Raw genomic sequence first — 11,814 nt, forward strand, 5'->3', positions numbered from 1 at the left:
TTAAAAAGTTCAGCACCATTTTTGGTACTACATATAGAAGGTGATAGTGAGAAGACTAAAAACCTAGGGAATAAACATGTTCAATTCCCCAAAAAGTATACTGGTTTCCTTAGAGAGGGACACTGACAATAGGTCTTTAGTCTGTGACAGCCCTGACCTAGGCAGCGTAACTCTGGAGCTGTGTCAGCTCCTGGGACACCTAGCTAGAAGAGATGACAAGGCCAAAACTTAGCTGGTTTCTAAAATTCTTCAAGGTCCCACCAAATAAAATGAAACTAACATAGCAGCCACTCAAAATTGTACTAGTGTGACTACTTTGTCCTTACCAATTATATTAGAAGTTATCTAACCCTTATGGAAAATTCCCTAACGCTGCATTAAAAAGGGTCTTACACGTCAGTCAAGTTCTTGTCATTTTGAATGGTTAACCCAATATGCTGCTCATTTCTGCAGAAATGCTAACTCCAGGAGCATCAGACATCTTTCTCTTTTATGTGCCCATTCCACACACATATAAAGAAGTCAAAATGAAAATTTGAGATTCATGAAAGTTCCTTCTCTGTGATAATGCTCTGGTAGTCATGTTGTGAAGAAGCTTGCAAACACTTTAGTCACAGGGCTAGAAAGAGACTGAGGTGAGTTCAGAGTCAAAATCTGCCTAACAATATCTCCCTTTAATCCTCTTTGATTCTGGAACTATGTCAGCCCAGTCCCTGTAATTGGACGGAGGCTTGCCAGTGACAAAATCAAATAAGACTTTCTGTTTACTGAAAGAATAAAAAATACAGCCAAAAAGTCAGAAGTTTAGAAATGCTATCTCACCCCTAAGAATCCCTAAATACATCAAATTCCAGACCCTGCTCTCCACCTGTAATAGGTAGAAGGTCACATTTCTTGAGCCTGCTCTCCCAGAACCTAGATAAAATGGCTGAAAGATAAGGCCCTTAGATCCTGACCTAGTAAAGGTCTCCTTACTTGAGTGAGGGTCTCCCCACTCTGGGGGTCTTTCGTACTCAGTGGCTGACAATTTGATTGTCTCTGTCAGAGCTGACTCTCCAACCCAATTAAGCTAGTACCACATGATTTGTTTGTTTAAAAACCCATTCTCTCAGTCCAGTGTTCATGATTGCCACATTTAAAATTTAAAATCAATCAACATTCCTGATCTGGTAAATTGTATAAACATCATTTCTTCATATGAATTAGTTTTCAGAATTTTAAGTCTCACAAAGTTAAGGTTAGAAAGAGAAGGCCATCTTAAAATGTCAAGGTTTAAACAATTAAAATAATTTTAGAAGTTTTTAAAGTACATGAACACTTTGAATTTCACCTGGAGCCTTAGATTTTTTGAAATGTAGCAGTAATAAGAGCCTACATTCACTAGAAGTTAAATCAAACAAAATTTCTTCGTTTACATTAACAAGGAATTGATTTTGTGTTAATCCATTTCTAAGTTCTTATCTATCTAATTTGTCATAATAAAGTATATCAAAACATTTAAAAAAGAATGTTATGACTATTCTATCTCCTGCAATAAATTATTATGTTCAAATACAAGTTCTTAAATGTTGTAGGATTCATTTTCTTTTCTCAGGTGGCCCAAACATCTATGGTACAGTGTATAGGGATCAGTTAACTAACTCATTCATTCCCATCAAGATGCTCACAAACAATAGCTAATTTCTTTTCATCTATTTCTGGTTTTACTGTATTTTCTTATTTTATTAGACTGCCCTTTTCTTTCTTCTTAAAAGTATTCGTGTGTGTGTGTGTGTGTGTGTGTGTGTGTGTGTGTGTGTGTGTATTTCTGTTGTATGGGAGACCCTCACTCAAGTCTCGGGATGACACAACCCCCCAAGAACTCACACAAGACTGTCTTTGCTTTAATCACATGAGGCTTATCAATAGGAACCAGTGCACTGGGGTCGAGACTCATATCCCACGCAGGGGCACAGGAGTTCAACCCCCAGTAGCTGGGAGAAGGGTTATTTAAAGGAAGAAGTCACAACCCAAGGGGGCAGGGATGGTGTCATTGGAAAATGTGGAGAATACCAGTGAAAAATCACGAGGAGAAGCTTCCCATCTCTCAAGATTGCTTTTGAGATTGTAATCTAACTTTATTTTCAGCTGGTTCCTGGAAGAAGCCTCCTCTTCTCTTAGATAGGATCACCTATCTAAAGGCCTTAAGCCCTTTTATCTGGATCCTGGGAGAGCAGGCTCAAGAAATGTGACCTCTTACTTACAGGCAGAGAGCTGGAATTTGAGGTATTTATGGCTCCTTAGGGGTGAGGTAGCATTTTTAAGCTTCTGACTTTTTGGCTGCATTTTTTATTCTTTCACATGCATGCAAGTGTACGTGTTGAGATAACAGAATGACCTCAGATGTGGACACTGATTTCTTTGGTATTTGAGGCAGATATACTACAGGCCAGCTAACCAGTAAACTTGAAATTAGATTCTCTTCTCTCTACCTCCTATTTATCTTAGCATTATTGTTATAGGCATGAGTATGATGGTGTCTGATTTAATGTGGGCTTTGAACTCAAGTTTTCATCTTGTCTAGTAAAGAAACACAGGACACCTGCCCCCATCTCTGCTCATCAAATCCTGTACTCTCCTGTCCCTGAACAGAGTCAAAGTAGTTAGTATTCTCTTCCTCCACCCCACGACCCCCTGTGTGGAGCCAGAGCAATGCCTCTGCTTTTGAAGAGGGCAGACAAAAGGATGCCTATATTAATTACTGTGAGGAGCTGTCCGAGGAGCTGTCCTCACATATGCGAGGAGCTGTCCTCACATACTCCATTACAAGATGGCACCGGCATCCGGCAGAACGCACCTAGTAAAAAGGGCAATACGCAGGCGCCTGGTAACTTCCCTACTCAAAGGGACACGTACGTTTTGGTACGTCATCTGGCATAATTGGCAGCGACCAGTCAGAGAGTGACACGTCCTAGGCGAGGATAGTTTCCTATATAAGGGACAGTTATTCCTCACTTGGCGTCTCCGCATTGTAAGCATATGCTCTCCCTCTCAAGACGCATTAAAGCTTTTCTGCAGTAGGATCCTGTGCGTGCCGCGTCGTTCCTGCTGGCGAGACATAGCGCGGGACAATATAGTGACACTCAATTTATAGCAATTAGAACCCAAGCTAAAGGCAGGGGTTAGGATGAGGTTAGGGCAGGTTTCAGGTTAGCTGGAAAAGAAGCCTATTCTATTTAAAAAAGAAGTAAAAGTGGCCAAAGCCTGAGGGCACAATAGCTACAACTTCTCCCAGCAAGTTTGAAAAGGTGCTGAAGAGAGTTTGTCCTGTAGCCATGAAGCCTAGGCAGATCAGAAACATAGAGGGTTGAAAAGGCTTGGCCGGGTCTGCCATTACAAAACTAGTGCTGGGATAAAAACAACACAATACACAAAATAAAAACCATAGGCAGCTAAACTTGTAGGACATTAAACTTAAAATTGGTAAAACAAAGTCCTTTGAGAGATGTTTTGAGATTAAAAACAAAAAATGTTTTCTATATTTGGGATGAGGGAAAGCGCAATGACACAGGGTATCTGGATTTCATATGATCTTGCTTTGTTTATAAGCATGCAAATGGCTATATTTGCAATATAGTTCTCTATGTCCTCTTTGGGAGAAATCAGAATAAGGAAGATGTGGGAGATTGAGAAATTAAATACTAGATTAAAGATCATAAAACAGAGGTTGAAAGCATCTTTAAATCAAAACAGGAAACCCTCAGAAGAATACAATCTGTAATTTACTATAGTAAAATCAAAAAATGTAGTTCCAGTTAGAATGGTTCCACAGGAGCTTGAGAAATTAGGATGGCAGCTCATAGGCATATAATATATTGAAATAAGAATACAGATTCTGCTTATTAATCCTAAATAAAAGCAATGCCATACAATAGGTTGTGTTTTAATTTTATTTGGAAAATTTGATACAGTGTAACATTGGTAAATGTTACAATGGCTTTCTGCCTTCAGTTCTGAGGAGGATAATGCTGAGATTACACATTTATTAGAAATGAAGGCTATCTTAGATATACCTTACAGATTAAAACTGATGATGCTTAGCAATAGAGGTTCATTAAAATACAATTTCATGGGCATTATGGCATGAAGCCTATTCCAGATAAAGTTTACAATCCTACAGGTTAAGCCTTTATAAAAAGGCCTAACAATGTTTCATTGTTGAAATAGGCTATAAATAGAAGTCCTTCAAAAGTACCAAACACTCAGAGAATATGGCATTTAAACATAATTTTATTAATTTAAGAACTCTGTTGATATTGAAACTGAAAGATACCTGTTTGATATTAGTGTAGCCATTTCTTTTTTTTTTCCCTCCATCTTTATTAACTTGGGTATTTCTTATTTACATTTCAATTGTCATTCCCTTTCCTGGTTTCTGGGCCATCATCCCCCAACTCCTCCTAATTCCCTTCTATATGGGTGTTCCCCCCCATCTCCCAGCCATTACCACCCCCCCAACAATCACTTTACCTGTGGGTTCTATCTTGGCAGGACCAAGGGCTTCCCCTTCCACTGGTGCTCTTACAAGTCTATTCATTGCTACCTATGCGGTTGGAGGCCAGGTCCAGTCCATGTATAGTCTTTGGGTAGTGGCTTAGTCCCTGGAAGCTCTGGTTGGTTGGCATTGTTGTTCATATGGGGTCACGAGCCCCTTCAAGCTCTTCCAGTCCTTTCTCTGATTCCTTCAATGGGGGTCCCGTTCTCAGTTCAGTGGTTTGCTGCTGACATTCGCATATGTATTTGCCATACTATGGCTGTGTCTCTCAGGAGAGATGTACATCCGGTTCCTGTCAGTCTGCACTTCTTTGCCTCATCCATCTTTTCTAGTTTGATGGCTGTATATGTACGGGCACCATGTGGGGCAGGCTCAGAATGGGTGTTCCTTCAGTCTCTATTCTAAAATTTGCCTGCCAAGGGTATTCTTGTTCCCCTTTTAAGGAGTGAAGTATTCGCATTTGGCCATCCTTCTTGAATTCATGTCTTCTGTGCATCTAGGGTAATTCGAGCATTTGGGCTAATATTGACTTATCAATGAGTACATACCATGTGTGTTTTTCTCCAGTGCCCATGTGTTCGAGATTTTTCCCCACTTTTTCTTCTATTAGTTTGAGTGTATCTGGTTTGATGTGGAGGTCCTTGATCCACTTGGACTTAAGCTTTGTCCAGGGTGATAAGAAAGGATCAGGTGCAGCCATTTGTTAAGAATGAGAATCTTTAAAGCTGTACCTTGCTTAGATCCTAGACGTTAGACAATAGACCAGAAAGTACAGAAAGCACATTCCCACCCACTCTCTTGGAAGTTACCCAATCATAAAACAGATGTATAGATCATATTTACTGCAGGGCAATTACAAGGCAAGAAACATCTCCAGGAAGCTGACTGACCACTATAGATTGTGCTGCAGGATGAAAAACATATATCAAGTTAGATGCCCTTGGTACTGACATAGTTGTGCTGACATAGCTATAGCCTTGTCCTGGGAACACCAGGTGAGAAACATCTGCCAAGTCAGATATCCTTGGTCTTTGTCCTGGGAACCCCAGGATGGAAAAACATATATCAAGTCAGACATCCTTGGTACTGAAATGGCTGTATTGATATGGTTGCATCCCTTTCTCAGAAACTCCAGAACAAGAACATCTGCATATTCAGATATCCTTGGCACCACAATAGCTGAGCTAATGAAACTGTGTAACCTTAAATGATTGTATAAGCTGTATATTTCTGCTGGTCTGGGCTCTTCACATTCCTCCTGTGTGAGGACCGTGTCAAGCCCCAGTGCACTGGTATCCCAAAGTAAACCTCTTGCTTTTCCATCAAGACTGAGTCCCACATGTTTGTGGGGTGGTGGGTATCCTCAGGATTGGAGCAAGAGTCTCCTCGGTCTGAGGGTCTTTCAAAACATATCAGATCCCAGCTATACCTCATTGAACTTAGAAGAAGAAGATGATGAGCTCCAAAGAAACTCCATTTAGAGCTGTCTTCATTTGTGGCAAGCTAGCCTCTGGGCAAAGAAAGTGCCCTAACTTAATCGGCAGACAGAATGCCATCCAGAAAAGAAAACAAAACAAAATGAAAACAAATGCATTGAACTTGATTGCCAAGCTTTGCCAACACAGGGTAAGCAAATCCTTGGTAATCCCTTCTCCACATAAGGTTTGTCAGATACTTTGAACAAGAGAGCTGAAGACAGTGCTCCAATGTCTTAGAATACTTTGAAGTGGTCTCGACAGCCAACTGTCTGCCATTTTTAAAACTTTGAAAGTGTTTGTCTGCACTTCCTATTTAATCAGGAAATATTTCTTCTTAGTTGTCTTTTGGGGTTGAATACAAGATAATCATAGTCTCAATAAAAGCTTAAGTTGGTATATTTAAGAGGATTTATTAGACCTAAAAAGATGGTTTTAGGTTGTTAATGCAAGTTAGGATAAAATGTGATTTAGATCCAGAACTCTGAACTCACCAGGACAGGATAGATAGTAGGATATTTTTCTTAATTACCACATACTATGGACTTGACATTGTAAATATATATCACACCTTATAACTATTATAATTTTTATAATTTTATTCAATTTATATTTGAAAAAGACACATTTATTGTACTTCAAAGGGGGACTATTGAGAGAATATCTAATATCGATATGACTATGGCACTTGTTAATAATAAATCTGACGGCTTATTATTTAGGTGGTAAATAAGAAGTGGGAAATCTGGGAGAAATCATAATTCTGAGATAGAATGCGGCAGGAGATTCACCTTGGAAGACGTGAGGAGAGAGACACATAATACCTGAACATGGTTAAGTGGGCATGTTACAGAATGTATGTTAAAATAAGTCAGTTATTCTAAATTGTGATCTAGTTAGAGAAGAGCCTCACTATATAGTCAAGGTATTTGTAAATATATCTTGAGTCTGAGTCTTAGTTCTTGGAGCATGGCGCTGTGTGGAAGAACTGGATCAAACTGCTACATTATATTGTTCATGAGTTTTAAGCCAAGCTAAGTTTACAGGGTATATTGTCTAAGCACATACTCAAATAATAAATTATAGAGGCCATAAGTTGTCAAAAGTTATGATTTTTGTAGTAGAATCATCCCTCATATTTGAGTTGAGGTCTTGCAGTTGATTTGGTAGACTAACCTGAAATTGATTAAATGAATGTATTTGAATTTAATTGATAAATTATTGATATTTATGTCCATGGAAATGGTTGAAGGGATAACTTTGTATGGTAAACTGTAGAAAAACACAGAATACATGTCATTACAGTGGATTTAAACTTTTTTTCCCAGATTTCAAGTTGTATTAAAAAGCTTACAGTAATAAAAAACAGCATATTATTGAAATAATAGACACATTGGTCAATGTATAGAATTGAAGACTCAGATCCAGATGTAATTCCATACAGGTAAAAACACCTTGTTTTTCACAAAGCAAACAAAATTACACACTGGGGAAAAGGTCAGCATCTTGACAGAGAGATGGTGTGAATAGCAGCATACAGAGAAATGAAAATAGATCCATATCTCTCACCCTGAACACAACTCAACTCCAAATGGATCAAGGAACGCACTAAAATCACTGAAAGACCAAAAGCCCTGAACCTGACCTCTTTTTTTCTTTTCTCCTTTTCCTTTTTTTTTTTTTTTTGACTCCGATTTGTGAATCCAAAATTCAGTTTAACAGACTGGATGTTTTCCTATCCTGAGTCTCACTGGTCACAGACCTTCCCACAATGCCTTCTCCCACCACCTCCCACCAGCAGCTGCACAGATGTTGGCTGACCTGCTTCGTGGACACCAGGGTACATCCTCAATTTTTCCCTCTGCACATCAAAATGTGAAAGTTCACGGCCTGTAGCTTTCCTGCCATAGATGTCCAAGTGGAAAGACATTTCTCCCATTCTGTCAGGATGCTGGAGGAGTTGTGAGTGTCTATGCGGCTCATTTCTCCTGTCCTGTCAGGATGCTGGAGGTGTTGTGAGTGCCTATGCGGCTCATTTGTTTGTTTTCTGTGATTTTCCTTTGCGTGTGTGCTTTCTGAGATAAGGTGTTACAAAGCTCAGCCTGGCCTCAAACACACTGATATAGCCAAAGATGACCTTGAGCACTTTGCTCCTCCTGCTTCCACCCTCCAAGAGCTTGGAATATAAGAATCCCCTGAATCCTTGCTCTTTGCTTTGGAGACTATGGAGATGGCCCAGATTGGGATCCTTCTCTCTCAAGTGTTCTTAGCTCACCTGCCCAGGGCTGGAGTTTGCCAGACAGTTGCTCCTGCAACCTCAGAGTCAGTCTGCTCACCAGGAGGCTGCATTAGATAACTTGATCACTTTTCTTTCATCAGGGTTGTTATTAGTTCTTTAAAATCTGTTCGAGTCTCAGCCTGATTGTTCTCCTGTGAGCTGACTTTTTAAAACATCAAAAAACAAAAACAAAACAATACAAATAAGCAAAAACCTTAGAGTTTTACATTTCTCTGGGCCTTAAATAAGTATCCCCAAATACCAGCACTTTCGTAGCTCTTAATCTCATCAGAGTCCTCATGAGCTCTCACCTTTCTCTGCTATTGAAGGCAGAGTGGAAGAACCAGGGAGTAGTCTGAATGAATGTCACAGAGTCACTGTATGCAATGCTCCCTACTCTGCAGAAGGTTAGCTGCCACTTCTAGGGAAATCATTGGAAGCACAGGGTGGCACATAAATAATTAAGGGGTGACTTTTAATTAAGGCTTTGTAGTGAAAACGGCTTTGTGCAACATTAAGAGCTTTTGAATAACTTTGATGCTCTCTTTTCAACCTGAACTTGTCATCCCTGGAAACTGCACAAATAGTGAGTTTTAACAGCTTTGGTCTTTTGATGATACCAGAGACTCACTTCTTTCTTGTGAATGAATGCTTTGTGAAAAGTCAGCAATCTGTTGAGGTGGCCAGCACTTCTCGTTTCAGGGAGATGATGGTATTCGTTATTCTTCTCATTGCTGTGACAACATATTCGACTAAATCAACTTATCCATGGTTTGTTTGTAGTGGCCAGTTAGGACACCGGACTCATGGAGGAGGGGAAGGCAGGGCAGTCAGAGTAGCTCTGACTATGGTGACAGGAGCCTGAGGCAGCTTACTTCTGGTTCTCTCTGTCTGCTCTGGATTTCTGTTACAAGATGTGATCTTGCAGCTTTTCGTCGTGCTTTGATATGTCCTAGCCATGATGAAGTCTTCTCCCTCTGGAACTAGATAAGACAAATTATCCTGTAATTATCCATCCCTTATAAGATATTCAGAGCTACCTGTGGGCTATTTAATGCCACACAGAATCTGGATCATCTTTGTCTTCCTCCATCTTCCTTCCATCCTCTGTGAATTTAAACTTTACAATCAATGATTGCACTCAATGGTCTCAACACAACATTGGTTGAATGTATAAGGGAGGGAAACAGGGTGTGTCTGTGTTTGCGTGCGCGCACATGCGTGGTGTTTAAGCTCTTTCTTGTGTTGTTTCTTTTCGGCTATTTTGGGGACTGTGTAAACATTAATAGCTTTTCTTACACAGTTTGTCAAAAACAAAGTTAAGCAAAGATTCCTCTGGTAAGAAAGATGCTCATGCTATTTTCAGTGAAAGATTTAATAATGCCTCAGGTCATAATTAAAAGTATACTATATAAGAAGTGGAGAGATCACTTGGTAGTTGACAGTGCTTGCAGCTTTTCACTGGGCTCTAGTTCAGTTTGTAGCAAACACACTTAGTGGATAGCAACAGTTTGTAACTTCAACTGTGAAAAATCCAATGCCTACTTTTGAACTTTTTCAGCAACAGCTCTCATCTGTCCACATCCATATATATGTATCCATAAATGTAAAAAAAAATAAAACTTGTTAAAACTTGTTTCATACAAATATTAAATAAATTAAACTTATTTTTGTCTCTGGTACATATCCTGAGTACTCTGAAATCTCAAATATTATAATATTTCGGATAGTTGCTGAAATTGGCTTAATGATCATTAGCTCACTAACAACACTGATGTCAGATAGGATCTCCAAAAAAACCTAGACATTTTTCAGTAGCCAATTCTCACAGATACACAACTAGCATGTATGTAAACTATTTGATAAGTAAGTTCAGACTGTAACTTTATGAGTTTCAGGAAAACCAATTTATTTGACTGTGCTTATAAAATATAATAATCAGCTCTATATAATCCAGTGGTATCTTCTTAGAGAAAAATCAGAACTTTGTCTGTTTATTATCAAGTCATGTGTGTGTGTGTGTGTTTGCGTGTGTGTGTGTGTGTGTGTGTGTGTGTGTGTGTGTGTGTGTATGTGTGTGTGTGTGTTCAAATGCCATAATTCCCTTGTCTTGTGTTGGTTCTTCAGAAAATTGCTAATGATGAGATTTTCTAAGTAGGTTAACAGTTCTATAAAGTTATTCATAGTTTTCTTCTAAATTTATTAAACATGTATTCCTGAAAAATCCTACCATTTATAAAACAGATGAGTGTACATTCGTGGACATAGAGGAAGTATATGACCTCCCTAGCCTTGTCAATTTGACATGACCTAGATTCATCCAAAAAAGATATCTCAATGAAATAATCTGTCTTCAACATCCTGTCTGTAAGAGACTGCTTTGCTAATTGATTTAGAAAGACTCAGTCTGTTATTGGTGATACCAATCCCTCTGAAGGTTCACTCATGATGTATTATAATATTGTTAAGTATGAGCCTGAGCAAACCAGATTGAGTTCCCAAGCAGCCTGCCTCCATTGTTACTGTTTTAAGAGCCCACTTCAACCTTTCCCTAAATGATGAGGTTTGCCTTAAATGTGTAAGCTAAATATACTCTTTCTTTCCCAAGTTGCTTTTAGTTCTAATGTTTTTCATAGCACATAAAGAAAACTAGAAGAGAAATTGAGACCAAAAGTTGTTGTATGAACATTTTTTAATATGAATTTCTGTCAAGACATACCAAAACATGTAAAAGACATAGAAAAAAATGAATGCTCATCAAAACAAATAAATAATATATATTTTCCTTACTGGGATTATAGCTAGATTTGTTTTTTACACACTCTTTATAGTATAGTTGAGGTACACATGTTAAGCCAAATTTTGAAAAACCTTACTATGTCCTTTGGACTATTCACACACTTTGGATGTTATGAGTTATTGTAGCCATGTAGCTTTAAAAGTGAACCCATGCTAAAGTCAGCTATGTATTGGCATTGGCGGTGTCTGTTCCTATCCTGGTACAGAGTCTGAGATCCATGACTGTGTGTTTTTCCTAGCCAACGCCTCACTCACAAATGCCAGCTCTACCTCTCCTAATCTCCAAGATCACTCTCTTGCCAATTCACCACCCCATAGTCAGTTCTGGGGACATTCTTGCCAGCCTGGGCTCTCCAGTGGTTTCTGCTCCTCTGGATCTTGGACTTTTGTACAGTCTTTCCATTTAAAACCCTAGCTGAATGCCGCCTGGCTATGTTCTTTCCCTCATGCTCATCTAGGTCACTTAGAATGGAAAACACCAGTACTCTTTGTTTAAAATAAACAGATGACACAACCACTAGGTGTGAAATCTATCCTTCTAAACTCACCAATTATTCTATGTTAGAAATCTTCTTGTGGTGGAGGCTGCTACCAAGGCTAACAGTTCCCAGTCTATATCCTTCCTCCTCTCCCTCTTGCCTCCCTGTTTAAAGCCTGTTTCTTCTTCCTTAGTCCCCTTTTCCTTTCTAGGACCTGGAAGACTCACCTCCTCCTTCTCATTCAATGAT

The 11,814-nt window shown here is 39.1% G+C and overlaps 1 pseudogene; it reads left to right on the forward strand.

Annotated features, from left to right (window-relative positions):
* The window catches only part of LOC134485543 (polyubiquitin-like), a 192,056-nt pseudogene that overhangs the window by 123,320 nt on the left and 56,922 nt on the right, over positions 1-11,814 (forward strand).

This window comes from Rattus norvegicus, chromosome 2, assembly GCF_036323735.1.
Source record: "Rattus norvegicus strain BN/NHsdMcwi chromosome 2, GRCr8, whole genome shotgun sequence".
Taxonomy (NCBI): Eukaryota; Metazoa; Chordata; class Mammalia; order Rodentia; family Muridae; genus Rattus; species Rattus norvegicus.